The 15,465-nt window shown below is 37.0% G+C and overlaps 1 protein-coding gene across 8 annotated transcripts in view; it reads left to right on the forward strand.

The window, feature by feature from the left end:
• The window catches only part of LOC131068546 (protein CHROMATIN REMODELING 35), a 162,158-nt gene that overhangs the window by 44,735 nt on the left and 101,958 nt on the right, over positions 1-15,465 (forward strand). For 6 of the 8 annotated variants that reach the window (XM_058003748.2, XM_058003744.2, XM_058003747.2 and 3 more), the window contains one exon: positions 11,411-11,494. The exons of 1 other annotated variant lie outside the window; for it this stretch is intronic. The gene's annotated coding sequence lies outside the window, so the exon portion shown is untranslated. Of the gene's footprint in view, positions 1-11,382; positions 11,495-15,465 lie in introns of all 8 variants that reach the window. One more of the 8 variants, XM_058003750.2, reaches the window with a different exon arrangement.

Consider the following 15,465-nt stretch of genomic DNA (forward strand, 5'->3'; position numbering starts at 1 on the left):
TAGCTTTAGGAGATAACCTTTGATGAGTTCTCCCTTGTAGTGTCCTTGTGATATACATCAGGAATGCATCATTTATTTGCTTCAAATGGCCCTTCTCACTAAGTTGCAACTGAGGGTAGCAGTCATAAGACTTGAATTCATTTTCACCATTGCCAACTATGCCTCTGCAAGTCAGTCTGAAATATCTATAATTTCTGGCCAACAGGTAGACAATGTAAGAGCTCATGTAAAAATGACTTCGTCCTTTCTAAATTTGTCAATTGTTCATGAAGATTGTTACTGATTATGCGGGACCAATTGAACATCTTGACTCCCGAGGTGATTTCATCAATAAAGTAGTACATCCATGTCTCGAATGGCGCACCTTGAGGGCTGCCCATTACTCTATTCAGCAGTAGGATGATGTCACCATATTCCTCTTTGAAGTATGGGCGTAGCAGCTTCTTTGGCATTTTCTTTTGAGGAGGTCTTGACTTTTCCAACCATGACTTATTAATATTTGTCGCACAGAGTTCAAACTGGTCATCATAGATCTTTTCGGTATCTTCTTTAGTTTTATATGAGGTTTTATTGTAGTTTGGTATTCCAAACACTTCTTGAATGGCTAAATCTGAAAGATTAGCTAATACCCTTACATTAGGTGCAATAATTGCTCTCTTGTGTATCATAGTGCATACCATATTAACCCATCAGCTTAGCACATTCTTTAGCTGGTGGACATCCAGCTGCTTGGATGATGCCATTCCTCATCGTCTGGCGAGCAATGGGTGTTGGTAGGTATCCATCATGGCCATACATTCTCTTTCTGAAGTCTTGGAAATCCACATGCCCAAGGTTAGTATCTGTGAAATTTTTCCACTTGGATTTGATCTTTGATTCCAACTGCAATCCTTTGTTGGCGAACTTCATCTAGAGCTTTTTTGGAAGGTACTCCTTTGGTGGTCTTTAACCTGCAAAACACATGAAAACTTAATATTATTTTCGAGAAAACTTGATTATTTTAACTATGATATTAGACCTTTTTACTTGAAAATCTCACTTTCAGCTTGTTGAAAAGCTAATTATTTGTGAAAAATCAGACTGAAAGTGGATGAAATTGGTCAAGTACTAAGTAAATTCTGTGAAATAAACGGTTTAGACAGAAGAAATCAGTCAAGAATATGAATTTCTTGAACCTTTGGAGTTTTCTTTGACTGATTTTGATGAAAATTTGTCTTAAATTATGGGTCTGTCTAAAACTCAGAAAAAGCACTTACTTTCTTCCTTCTAACACTTAGAAAAAATTTAATTCTTCAAAATTCCTTCTTGAAAATCAATTTTCCACAAAATTTGAGAGAGAAAACTTCTTCTCAATTGCACTCCAATCTTCCAACCTGATAATGAATTTGAAAGTGACTGTTTGAAAATATATATAGAGTTAAGAATTTCAATTTTAGGAGCTCCATGTTTTATTTTATTTTTTGTGTTTTAATGTTTTAAATCTTTCCCAAATGGAAAGTTTTATTTTTCTCTAGGATTCTTTCTTAGCTAAAGAATCTTCTAGATCTTCCTTTCAAATTTCAAAATTTTCCAAGTGTTGAATTTTCAAAAATCTTTCCTAAGTGTTGAAATTATTTTGCCTTAGAAAATAATTCTCTGTTGGAAAAATTAAAAACATTCTCTTTGTCAAAATTTATTTTCCAACCCTTTCGTTTGATTGACCGTTGATTTCATGTGCTATTTTGTCAAATTTGTTTTTCCTCTAGCCATTTTTTTCTCTGCCATGGCAAGTTGATCATCTTCATGTCTTATCTTCAAATCGTGAGCGAATTTTTTTTCTTTGTTTAGGCATCTTCAGATATTCTATTTATGCCTAGGTGAACTTGGTTAGTGTCTTGCCAATTTGTGTTTGTCTGTGCCATCTATCTTGGCAAATTTTATCATTTTCTCCTTGAACGGACTTTGAAGAGCGTTCGACATCTTTGGCTTATGAACATTTGGATATTCATATTAACTTCTTTCCATATGTCTTGCTTGGCAAACTTTGTTTTGTGTCAAAACCCTTTAAGTTTCCCTTAGGCAAACTTGGAGTTTCTTTGGACTTTGTTTTATCTTGCCCAAGTGTTTTGGCCATACTTTATCTTGTTTGGGCGGACTTTTTGTATTCTTAGCCCAAGCTTTTTCTCCTTCAAGGCGGACTTCATACATGTTTGTGCCATCTCCTTGGGTGGACTTGAATGTTTGTTTGCCATGTCTCTCTTGGAGTCCAAGACTGCTTGACAAACTTTATTTCCTTCTAACCTTGTCCAAAAAAATCTCTTGCCTTTCTCTTTCAACCTTGTCCAAAAATCTCTTGTTTTTCCTTTAGGCGGACTTGGAACTTCATAGGCCAAGGCGGACTTGGAACTTCATAGGCCAAGGCGGACTTGGCTTTGTTTGTGCCATTCTAAAACTGACTTCTTTCTTGGCAGACTTGGTGTCTCTCTAGGCATGGCGGACTTTACCTTGTTGGTGTTGAAAATAAGCCACACCCGGACCGAGATGGGCTGGTCCAAGAGGGTCCAGTAGCTCAGTGGTAGAGCACTCCAGCAGCGTATGGAAGGTCCTAGGTTCGAGTCCTAGCTGGTCCATGTCTCAACATGGTATTAGAGCCAGGTCCAGGCTAGGAGCCCCAAGCACACGAGAGGTGTGGCTTAAGGGGGGGTGTTGGTGTTGGAAATAAGCCACACCCGGACCGAGATGGGCTGGTCCAAGAGGGGCCAGTAGCTCAGTGGTAGAGCACTCCAGCAGCGTATGGAAGGTCCTAGGTTCAAGTCCTAGCTGGTCCATGTCTCAACATACCTATGGTTTGGCTATCCTTTTCATGTGCCTAGTGGACATTGATGCTTGTTAGAGCTTGGTGGACTTTGAAGATCATCAGCTAAGGGCGGACTTTGAGACCTCTTTGACATGCTTTTATGCTTTCATCTTTATCTGCTTATGCCTAGGGAATTTCAAGTACTTTACTTGCTATGTTGCTTGGCTTAACCTTAACTATAGGTAGGACTCAGGAGTTTGCTAAACTCTTGCTATCCTTTTTAACTGCAGATCATAGTTTAGTGTTTGTTTGCCAACCTTCTCCTTTGGCTAGGCAGACTTGTCCAATGCTTTTCCATTCTTGCTTTGGGCGGAGTTTGATGTGTCTTTCCCATGCACTTGGTAGGGCGGAGTTGGAAAGACTCATGCCAAGGCAGACTTGGCATGCTTCATGCCTTTCTTGCTTATGCTTGGGCGGAGTTCATCCTTTGTCCAACATGTCTTTGATGTGCTTGGCGGACTTGATGGCTTTTTGGACATGGGCAGACTTTGCTTAACCTTCGCCATGTTCATGCTTGCATGCTTGTCTTGGGTGGACTTGGAGGATGTCCTGCCATTAGCCATGTCTTACTTCATGCCTTGAGTGAGTTTTTTTATTTGGACAGCCATGTGCCATCTCTTTGATCTACTTCCAATGTCATCTTTAAATTGGACTAGGGTTTTACACTTTTGAGACATAATTTTTCAATTCTGACAACATGGGCATTGATCATATGACTCTGACTCAAGGAATGAAACTCTAATTCTACTTTCAAAAAAGCAGGAAAAAGCAAAACACAAAAAAAAAGCCAAAAAAAGCCAGCCAAAAGAGCCGCTTCTCGGATTGGGCCCAAAGTGTCAAAAACAAAACTTTCTAAATTTAGAAATGACTCAAAGTAATTGCGATCCTCGTCCTTTGGACCTTCTAAGCACTTTGACAACATTCAAACGCTGCTTTGAGCATGAACTGTCTACTTGGCTCGAGATGACTTCTCAAAAACTCTGACTCAAAAAAACTCTCAAAGAAGATGGATTTGCGAAATTCCAGAGCTAGGAAAAAATCCTAACAGGGGGGGGGGTTACCCATTTGTAATGGGGCGATGTGTGAAATAGGTCACAACACTACCAAACCATTCAAACCCACAAATCTTGCACTTCGACTTCCTTGTTCCCCCACCTGTAAGTGATGTGCCTTCTACTCTTGAAGCAAACTGTCTTAGAGGAGATTTAGTATCATAAGCACTCGTAGCAAATTGTGCCAACAACTCTGAAGGGCAACCTGTACTAGCGGGTTCACTTGCCTCATCCTCAAGTTTAAATTCTGAATCAGCCCCATGGTCACCCCCCTCATCCTCAGGTTTAAATTCTAAATCATTTTCACTATGCGAATGGATTTCCATCTCATCTTCACTCATGTCATGGGAACTCATTATGATAGTGACACTGCATTTCACAAAATAAAAATAAAAATAAATTCAGCCTAGTTTAACAAATTGAAATACGAATTTGAAATTTCAATTTTGAAAACAAAATTTACAATTTATACTTTTATCTTATTTAAAATAAAAATAATAAAATTTGATGTTGAATCTTGAGGGCAAAATGATGAAATGATTCATTCATCATTTTGCCCTCAAGATTTAACATCAAATCTGATTTTGAATTTTTGAGATGAATAAAAAAAAAGTTATCTTGAGGGCAAAATGATGAATGATTCATTCAATTCATTCATTATTTTGCCCTCAAGATTCAACATCAAATCTGATTTTGAATTTTTGAGATGAATTAAAAAAAAAAGTTTCAACAAACAAAGAATTGAAAATCAGAAAATAAAACAAACAAAAAACAAGAGAAACCCTACCTTGTGCTTGAAAAATCTCTCCAAAATGTTGTAGAATCCTCTTCCTCCTCTTCTTCTTGCTCCTTCTCACTCCTCTCACACTTGCACTCACTCTTTTCACTGTTTGAATCAGACTTTTCCAAGTTTTTCCTCCTCTTCATCTAGCTGGAACAAAAAATCAGACTTTGAAAATGTGAGTGAAATCACCAAATATGGTGGTTGTGCGGATTGGGGGAAGGGGTGGGGCCCGCATCAAATTAGGGTTACCCCCAATCCCCAAAAATAACTTATTTTTTTAAAATTTAATTTTTCCATGCCTTTTACCTCTGGGCGATAGGAGACATCTGGACGTCTCCCCACCCCTTGAGAAATGCCTAGGCGTCTCCCAAGGACACGTGGGAGACGTCTCAAGATCTCCACGTCTCTTTGGGAGACGCGGAGACATTTCCCCATCTTGGGCAGAGACCGGTGGCGGTGGTGGGACGGCGGCAGATGTCACGCCCCGGTTTACCTGTCCCGGAAACGTCCCCGTCTTGGAAACGCGGCTCAAAAGGGGAGGAAACGCGTTTCCGTGGAACGCTGGTAAAAATAGATCTAATAATTAATTTTCAGAATTTTCTTATTTTTAAAAAAAATTCAAATTTTTAGGCTCAAATCAGAAATTTAAACAATATATGGCACGAATTCTGAAAAATGAATGAATTTTGATCAAATAAGGCATATTGCCTCCTTGTTAAACCTAATTTTCAGACTTAGAACAAGTGTGATCACAATTGCAAAGTCTGAAGACATGTTGCTATACTCAGAAAATGGGGTATTTTAATGTCAAAAATGAAGTTTTAGCTCTGATTTTCTGTGTACACAATCTGAAAACACCTCTGAAAATTCGCCCTAAATAGCTGGGAACACACTTAACCATGACGAAACCTTAATATGTAATGCGATTTGCCCCCAATCAGCTGAAATGAACATTCCTGGGCATAAAAAATGGCTGGAAACAATCACTGGATCAGCGAATAAAGGCTGAGAACAAGTCCATATGAATCAATGGGGCTGGAAATTTTGTCTCAGATCTGAGAATGATGGCTGGAAATGATGTTTCAGACCTGGACCAGGTTGCAAAGCCCTTCAATAATGGGGCCACAAGCGAGTTGGGCAAAATAGTACCCCAATTAGCAATAGCGCACCCGTTCAATGGTCACAAATCCCTCCAATGGTGGCATAATCAGCCCCTCAGGCAAAATCGTAGCCTCCACAACAATGGTGCCACTGCAAACTCAGCCCCCTTTCTGCTCCCAAACTGTCAAATTGGTCATAATATAATAATATATAAATGCTGGACTGGGTCTTTTATTCATGTTTTCTCCTTGTAAATCCACCACACAGTCAATGTGGGATAAAACTTGACTTTTACCAGCCTGGTGCAAAATCGATTTGCACTGGGATTCAACACAGCATTAAATTTCACCTTGTTTGCATTAAACATTTTTACTAAGGTAAAATCGTTGCCATTTGGGACACTTTGTCATTATAATTCTCACTTGAATTCAACCTTCAACCACTTAGGGAAAATCGCACCTCATCTGGATGCATAATCTTCACTTAATTCACCTCAATTTGCAACTTATGACCTTGAGGGGAAAATCAACCCTTATTTGGACGAATTATTTTCATCCTCAAATCCAATCTAGGGGAAAATCGATTGCCATTTGGACAACTAATTTTGATCCTTTCATGTAAAAAAAACACTTCCGGGTGGAAAAACTGTTAGTTTTAGATCAGACTGATAGCAATGAACAAAAAACAATGCAATGAACATATAAAACACAGACCTACCCTGGGAAAACCTCCCTCTTGGAGGTGAAGAATCCAGTAATCAAAATCTCAGTTGTATTAGATTAAAGCAGTATGTATCTTATAACTTTTGCTTAAACACTTGAAGCAATATATCAGCACAGTATAATTCCAAAACTAGGGCATGAACAGCAGTAAACAAATCTGCACTTAGGGCAATTTATCTGCATGATCCTTGCTGCAGGTGATTCACCAATCAGATGTAGGCCATTTGCTTGATAAGGAGACACTTCGCTTGGTCTGAGAATGATTCGCTGGCCTTAGATCAGTTTACTTGCTGAAGGCATATATTCACTGCTTTGCTGAAGGAATTCCTAGAGGTAATTCGCTAAACAATGATTGAGATTCGCTGCTCTTGGGATATACTCACTGATCAGAAGAAGTATTTCGCTGCTCTGCTGAAGGTGATTGATCGCTGAATGAAGGTGTGAATGAATGTGTGTCCTTTGATGCATGAATGACTTGTATATATATGTGTCAAGTCCGCCTAGACACCTCAGGTCGGCCTTAATAATATTATCTTACTTTGGTGCGCAAACATAGGGTAAGACCAATAGCAATTGCAAGTTACATGAGATAGGGTCTTCCCTATTTACATTATAAGTTACATTTGTGTATTACAAGTTTATCGCCCATTATGGGGCCAGCATAAATTGCCAGTTCCATTGCTCATTTAGGGCCAGGCAAAAAATACATGTTGCACATTGAGTTTGCCTGATAATGTGGCTAAGGCTGATAGGCTATTTAGCCACCCACATGTGCTAGGTCGCCCCTAGAAGGAATCCGACCTAGCTACAACATCAACAAAAACGTCCTTAGTCTAGACTGACAATCTCATTAAAATTTGTCAAATTTCATCAAAATACCTTCTAGGGGAAATTCTAACTCCATTTGGACACATTATTTTGGTCATTTATCATCATTTTGTTTGCAGTGGTAAAACACACCTCATTGGGACAACATAAAATCCATCCACACTTCACTTCATTTCACTCATTTTCCTCTCTGGTGGAGATTCGAACCGCATCTAGACAAATATTGGTTATTTTACCTCCTGGTGCAAAAACGTGGGTCATTGGGACACACTTTCCTTGTACATTTTTGCTCTTGAAGGCTTGGTGCAAAAACGACCTCCATCGGGACAAACTTAGTGGAGAATCCAGATGCATCGAGGTTTTCCCAAAAATAAAATAAAATTGCAAAGTCAGTCCATGAGGGAAAAACACACCTCATTGGGACTGAGACCATTTTCATCATAAAAATCTCTTCTTTTGCTAAAAAATGCAGTGGAAAATCATGCTCCATCGGACCAAAGTCCATTTTCACCTTTATTACTTAGTGGAAAAATGCCTTCCATCAGGACTGTGATGATTTTCACACTGTAAAGTCCCAAACTTATCATATTTGACTTTTTGCATATTTGACATATTCTACCTCCTAGGAGTGGAAAGAAATGACTCCTATAGGGACTCTTGATGCTCTAGCAAAAAATTCCCACCAATTTGCAACACTTAGACACACTCATAGTTGAAGCAAGTTGCAACCTTAGCATTAGACAAATTTAGGATCTCACCTTGACATTTTAACATTCTTCTAAACACTTAGGATCTCACCTTGACGTTTTAACATTCTTTTAAACAATTTGATCCTATTGACTTCAAAACTGAAAAATTAAACATTACTTAGACATTGAAGAGTTTTGGGCATGGCCACATAAAAAATGAGACTCGGGCATTGAAAGCTCAAAATTGCTACCTAACTGCCAAAACTTCTAAACTAGCACAAGCAGAAAGTGGGAAAGAGGGGGTCCGTGTTTGCAATGGGGCGATGTGTGAAATGGTCACAACAGGTACACATGGGTTTATAGTAAAGTGCAAACCTTATGATTCCTTGGACAATATAAGACGTGTCTTGTTGCTAAGGGATTTTTGCAATAGGAGAGGATATATTATTGAAAGCACTTTTGCTCTTGGTCCAATGATGGTCTTATTTTGGTTGCTTCTCTCCATGGCTGCTTGTTTTGTTGGTAAGTGTATCAAATGGTTCTCTAAAGTGCCTTTATAATGGAGTTTTGGATGGGGAGATCTATTGTGTAGCTTCAGGGTTTTCAATTTCTAGGTTGTGACATCTAGCTTTTACGTGAATCAAATTTTTGTATGGGTCTTAGGTAGGATCGTCAAGCCTAGTATTTCAAAATGAATAAACATCAAAATTTTTTGGATTCAAAAAAGGTTTCATTATATCAGAGGAAATGGTGAGGATATTGTAACGATTATTGTATATATTGATGATCTTGCCATGATGGGAAGCACAAACATTGGTATTCAGTAGTAAAATGGAACTAGTGTGCCTTTTTTGATATGTTTAACCTAGGCCTTGTACACTATTGCCTAGGAATTGACTTTTGGCAATCTGATTGTTGGATCTTCATTGTTTTGTTCAAACATGTCACAAGTATTTTGGAACGCTTTTGGATAACATATCGTAAGTCATCTTGTACACACCATGGAGGTTGGGGTGAAGTTATCAGCTTGTGATGTTTCGACTTGCCAATGTACCACTCTACACATGATTGGTAGGCAGCTTGATCTATCTTTCAACTACTAGACAAGATCATTTTCTCTCTTAGTTTTTGTTAAAACAACAACTCTCTTTGGATAGCTGCAAGGTAAGTTTTGAAGTATGTCAAATGTACTTTTGACTTTGACATAATCCATAAGAGGACAACATATTTTGGTTCGATTGGATATTCAGACTTTAATTCGGCAGGATTAGTTGCTTGGCGGTCTATTACTAGGTACATTTTCTCTCTAGGATTAGCCTATTAGGAGCAATTTTTTGTCAAAGTAAGCTTCAATAAAAAATAGCTCTATCTTCTATCAAAGCCAAGTACAAGGTAGCTGTGTGTATTGGTTGTGAAGTAGTTTGGGTACATAGAACTCTGGCAAATCTTTAGCTTCCTCAACATTTTCCGACTGCACTTTTTTGTTATAATCAGGAGGTATTGAAGTTGGTGAAGAATCTTGTGTATTACACTCACACCAAACACATTGGGATTAATCGTCTCTATATTTTGCAGCTTGTAGAGTGTGCAGATATTCCTCTTAATTTCTGCACATTTCAAGAGGAGCCTGTTGATTTAATGAGTAAACCATTTGGTTCTGTACGTTTCCTTAAAATTTTGGGATGAGTTTGGCATTTTTCTGGTTTAGTCATTAAGAGAGAGTATTAGGAAAATTAGTATTAACTATTATATTATTCTGATGACAATAATAGTGTAATTGATTACACTTTTCTTTATTTGTCTACTCATTTGTAACTGCTGCGTTTATGGCATTTGTAATTGCCATCTATTATTAGATGCTCCACAATGATACAGGGCTGCCATCTCCTCCCGAGATGATTCATTCTGTTTTCTCATCTGATTCTTCTGCTTATATCAATAAAGGTTAGGGTCTTAGCATCTGGTATAATTTTTCTTTTTTTGTGAAAATCAGTTTTTGAATGCATTTTGCATGATTAGTTATAGGGAAGCAAAATCCTCCATCATGAATATCTTTATGCAGCATTTTTAGTTCTAGCTAGTTCTTTAAGATTTTAAGATGAAATCATACTTCAGAATTTCTTAAATGCTTGTGAATTCAGTGCCAAAGACCATTAATTTTTCATTTAAATGTGAATAATCTTCTTATATTAATTTGCCGTCAAAAAGCTACAAATTTTCTCGTAGAGGATTATTAAATTTAATGTTAAGGTCCTTTAAATTACCCTTGAAGAGCTATAAATGGATGAATTTTATGCTTTGTTTTGTTATTGTTGGTGTGATTATATTTTTTTGCAGCTTATATTAAGTTTACTTACATAATTAGCATTTTTTTACCTTGGTAAAGTAGGAAATAAGAACACATGTCATATCCTTGATTGATGATAGCACATGCCGCCTCCATCTTGTTCAATTCCTTGATTGATAGTAACTAGTTTCACATCTCCTTCATCAAGATGAGTTTACTTGGTTGTTGAGATTAGCTCACTTGACACCTCTGTTCCTACACTTGAGTCTTTAGTTAATTGCTCTCCTCTGGGACACTTACCAGCTTGGTTTGTTTTTCCTTGAGCCTGTATATCGCAGTCCATTTCCTTCATTTTATATCTTAAACACCTTGAATACAATTATTCGAGTGCTGTTATTCTTAATCAGTTTGCATATTAAATTAGTGTTATCTTATTGTTTGTACTTGGGTAGATTTCTGGCTATTGCGTAGAAAATCACATGAAAAAACTAAATGTGTGCATTTCCAGTTCTATAATTGTGAGAATTTGCAATAGCCAGAAATCTAACCAAGAACAAACAATAAGATAACACTAATTCAATATGCAAACTGATTAAGAATAATAGCATTCCAATAATTGTATTCAAGGTGTTTAAGATATAAAATGAAGGAAATGGACTACGATATACAGGCTCAAGGAAAAACAAACCAAGGTGGTAAGTGTCCCAGAGGAGAGCAATTAATTAAAGACTCAACTGTAGTAGCAGAGGTGTCAAGTGGGCTAATCTTGACAATCAAGTAAACTCACCTTGATGAAGGAGATGTGCAACCTGATTATAGAACTCGAAATGCACACATTTAGTTTTTTTATGTGGTTTTCTCCTCTTTCACTCTTGTAAAGGCTTTGATTTTAAAGAGTTAGAAATATATGTATGCTGTATTTTCATGGGATTGTGCTTTGGTTGACAGTTGTATATGCTTGTATTTTGTTATGTTGGTTTTATTTTGTTATAGAGCTGGAAGTGCGTGCATTTATGTGTTTTCATGTGGTTTCGTGATGTTTTAGAGCTGAAAACGAATTCATTTTAAATTCTCCCTGAAAAGGTTGGAATTTTCTTTCTGCTTTGGCCAGGAGAGGTTCTGTGCACCAAGTGTAAATTTTCTTTATGTGAAAGTCAGCTGGTAAAAGAATTTTGCAAGTTCAACTTAGCTGCAGGTATATCACCTTTTCCTTGCGAATCTACAATGTACATAACTTTAAATATTTTGAGAAGGAATTTCAGCCTGAAAATGTTGAATGTTTTTAAATTTAGTGTGAAGGACCTCTAAATTCTTCTTTGAGAGCTGTAACTGCACTCGTTTTGATTTTTAATGCAATTTTGCTTTGTTTTTTAATTGTACATATCTGCATTGTTTTCTTTTAGCTTGGTTTTCTTTTGATATATAGCTGGAAAGGCATTTATTTTGTTCTTTTTATGTGGTTAGATTATGCTATTGACCTAGAAATGTAATAAATTATCGTTAAAGAGTAAATTTAATTTTGTTTCTGGGTTGTACAAGTGAGGTTTCTATCAGACAAGATAATGTTTTCCCATAAAAATCAGTTCAGAGAAGGATTTTTGCTACAGAGTAGCTGTATCAAAGCGTCTGGAAGATAAGCTTTCGTTTTTTGGTCTGTTTCTGGTTGTAAAATATTGAGAATTGTTTTTTATGTTTTGGATACAGAGGAATCTGCACTAGCCGGAAGCACATTTGTAATGCCCTAATTACTTGACTCCTGTAACTTCTTCTCACCTGATCTGGCTTTATGCAGGAGATGAAGCTGTGATTCGATTTTGCAACCACTATCCATTTCTTTCAATGGCTTAAATGTTATGTGTATGCCCTGTCTGGCAAGTTTTCACAATTTTAAGTCTAGCTAGTTTAAGAATTTTCAGAATAAGTTAGGGCTAAAGATATTAAATGCCTAGCCTATAAATTAAATGCTAAAGTTATATAAATTTGCCTTACAGTGTTGGAAATCCACACATCTTGTATTTTTAGAACTGTAAATGTGTGTATTTTGCACTGGTTTTGTTTGTTTGGAATCTAAAAATGCTTGTATATTAGATTATGCAAAAAGAGTTTAAAGTTTCAATTTACCCTTTGGGCATTTTATTAATAGAAGAAATTTTGATTACTTATATCGACAGTTGGTTGTGCAACATGCATGATATTCACTGAACAATGTGAAACCTTTCCTATACAATTTGAGACCTGTTATTGTTCAAAGTTTGTGCTATAAGGGTATTCATATTTGTTCTTTTTAATGGGTAAACTGAGGGTTTTCCAGGCGCTCTCACCCATTCATAATATAACAATTTTCTTTATATCCTCTAGGACAACCCTGACACCATTCCAATGGAGATTTACTTGATGTAACATATAGCAATCAGAGAACCAACATTGCCAGATTAAGCTTAAGGACTGCCCAACCCCAAATCAGCCTACTAAACCAACACTAATCAAAGCAAATGCCAAAATCTCCTGTTAACAAAGTAAGAGAAAAAACATGTTGAGCAACAATTAGGCTGCCATAGTTGGAAAACAAAATCTTCTTACAGCAACGGGTAAGAAATTTAGCCATCTATAACTAAAGAGAATGGACTTGAAAAAACCTAGTCAATGACATAGATAATAGTAGCAAAAGAGTGCTGTCTAAGCAGCTCCTCTATCTATAGCATATGTTTAATCAGCATACAGACTTCCATATCAAGTCTAATGCGACGAGAACCTGTAAACAATGCAGTCTAGCACATTCAGACCAGACTTAAAAGGATACTTCCAAAGGATCCATTGATTTCAACCCTCATGAAAACTTGGGGAACCAAATACAGGAGTCCCATTATCAAAACAGCAAAAAAAGTAACAGGAAAAACCTTTGTCTCCGCTGGTATGCAAGGAAAAGCAAATACACATCAGAACACAAGCATACACACCGTGCTTAGCACAGCTTGAAGCATAACATCCAAAGGTGTCCACAATCATCCAACAACAACCGCCCAACACAACTACTGGATAAGTCCAGATATAGCATTTGAGCCCAAAGCTAGCCAGCACATAATATTTTAATTTTTGCTCGACTGTGGGCTCTCTTCAGAGAGTACCATATCTAGCCCCTCCCATGTTGCACTTTCAGAACTTACAATTCCATTAGTCACCAGCATTGAATCTTCTTCCACCATGAGAGACCTGCAATTTATTGTAAAATATGGGCAGATGAAATTGTAAATGAATTAATACAAAATAATTCGTGTTTTTATATCTTCATTCAAATACATAACATAACATATATATATATATATATATAGGAAACGTCCTACAACAACTCACAGATAATTACGTGACTAACTCCTAAATATATGAAACAACTCATAATACAAACAAACATTTACTATAATATTAAATTGTTTCTCAACTTAATATTTGTTACACAATTGAACATGCGGACACTAATAATACATTTTCGCAACATCCCCCCCCCCCCTTATTGTGAATACAGTAAGAACTCACACTCCACCTGCAGTAAGCCCAACTTTTCAGCCTCATGATCTTGATTCAATCGAAAGGCACCTCCAATCAACCTTTCATGGTTTTCACACAGGCTTACCTCAAACCTGGACAAGAACAGGTGTGGTTTTCTGGATCCTCCCACAAACCCTTTAAAGATCAATGAACTGCATTACATTAGTGTTTTTGTTCATTACACCATTTTACACTAGGGAAATCAACATTCATATTGCACATGGGAATGGAACATTGGTTATATTCCCCCCCACAATTTGAAATTCCACTTATTCACACAACTGGGAACACTGAAAAACAAATCTTATGCTGCATACTAGACAATAAAAAGCCACCAAAGCAGATAAGTGGCCCCATCGTTGATGACTGACGAGAGGACGCCGAGTGTCCTCCAACCTCCTGTGCCTTCGACCTCCAATCTTGAATTTTTTTAAAGCACGTATTCTTCATCGCTAGACATGATAGCTCTTCATCATTGGCATGGTTTTCCCAATCAGTTTCTTCAGCTAAGGAAGCCTGATGATCCAGTTTATCATCTAGTAGATCTTGTGGCCTCTTCTTGCAATTCAAAATTACATGTCCTATTTCATTACATTAGACACATTTGATTTTTCCTTTTCAAGGAATATTCTTAGATTTGTATTTTCCTTTTCTTGCTTTGTTATGTACGAATAAGACCTCTTCAAATGTTGAGTCTTCATTATGATCAAGTAGAGTAGATATTAGTCCTTCAAGACTAATAGTTACCTTGCTTAATGTAAGCACCATTCCAGACATGCCTTTAGGCAAACTATTCAGAAGAATTGCTTTGGCATCATCATCTTTTACTTTCTTATTAATCCCAGCTAGCTGATTTAGGAGAGAGTGAAGCTTACTGATGTGATCTGCCATTTTTGTACCTATTTCCATCTTCAATCCATACAATCTCTGCTTCAATGTTGTCTTTGGACTTTCTACTTCAGATCCAAAGAGCTTGTTTAATGACTCCCAAATCTGTTTTGCCGATTTTGCAAAATCCACATGGTGCAAATATGCTTTTGATAAGCCAAAATCAATAGTTCCCAAAGCTTTCTGATTTTTGATTTTCCACTTTGCAAGTTCATTTGCATTAGTTGGTAAGGCTGAAGTTGGTTTGACAACATCCCAAAGATCTTTTTCAATCAAGTGTAACTGCATCTGTGTTTGCCAAGTATGAAAGTCTCTTCCTTCAAATTTCTCAATAAAACTTAATTTGTCTATGATTACTTTTCTAATCAAAGGTGTCGGGCTCAACTAATAATGCACCTTGATTATAACAATAAAAAATACTACAAGCTTAACTCAAACTACAAATAATACCCACTCCTGTGAGACTCCATGTGTGCTTTATCGCGATGGCTCTGTCACATCTCTCTACCCACGAATAGTTCATATACACATTGCATATACTAGCATTGCTAAAAACAATGCCAAAAGAATTCCAAACAATCGTATATTGATGGAGTCGGTACCTCTATTTTCTTGATCTCTCAAACAATGAGTGAAAAAATAACACGTAGAAGTAAGTGTCACATGCATCTAAACCTGAAAAAGTGTGTTTTCTCTGCAATAATCTTTAAATGAAGGGGAGTGTGTTGTATTTGT

Source organism: Cryptomeria japonica, chromosome 4, assembly GCF_030272615.1.
Source record: "Cryptomeria japonica chromosome 4, Sugi_1.0, whole genome shotgun sequence".
Lineage (NCBI taxonomy): Eukaryota > Viridiplantae > Streptophyta > Pinopsida > Cupressales > Cupressaceae > Cryptomeria > Cryptomeria japonica.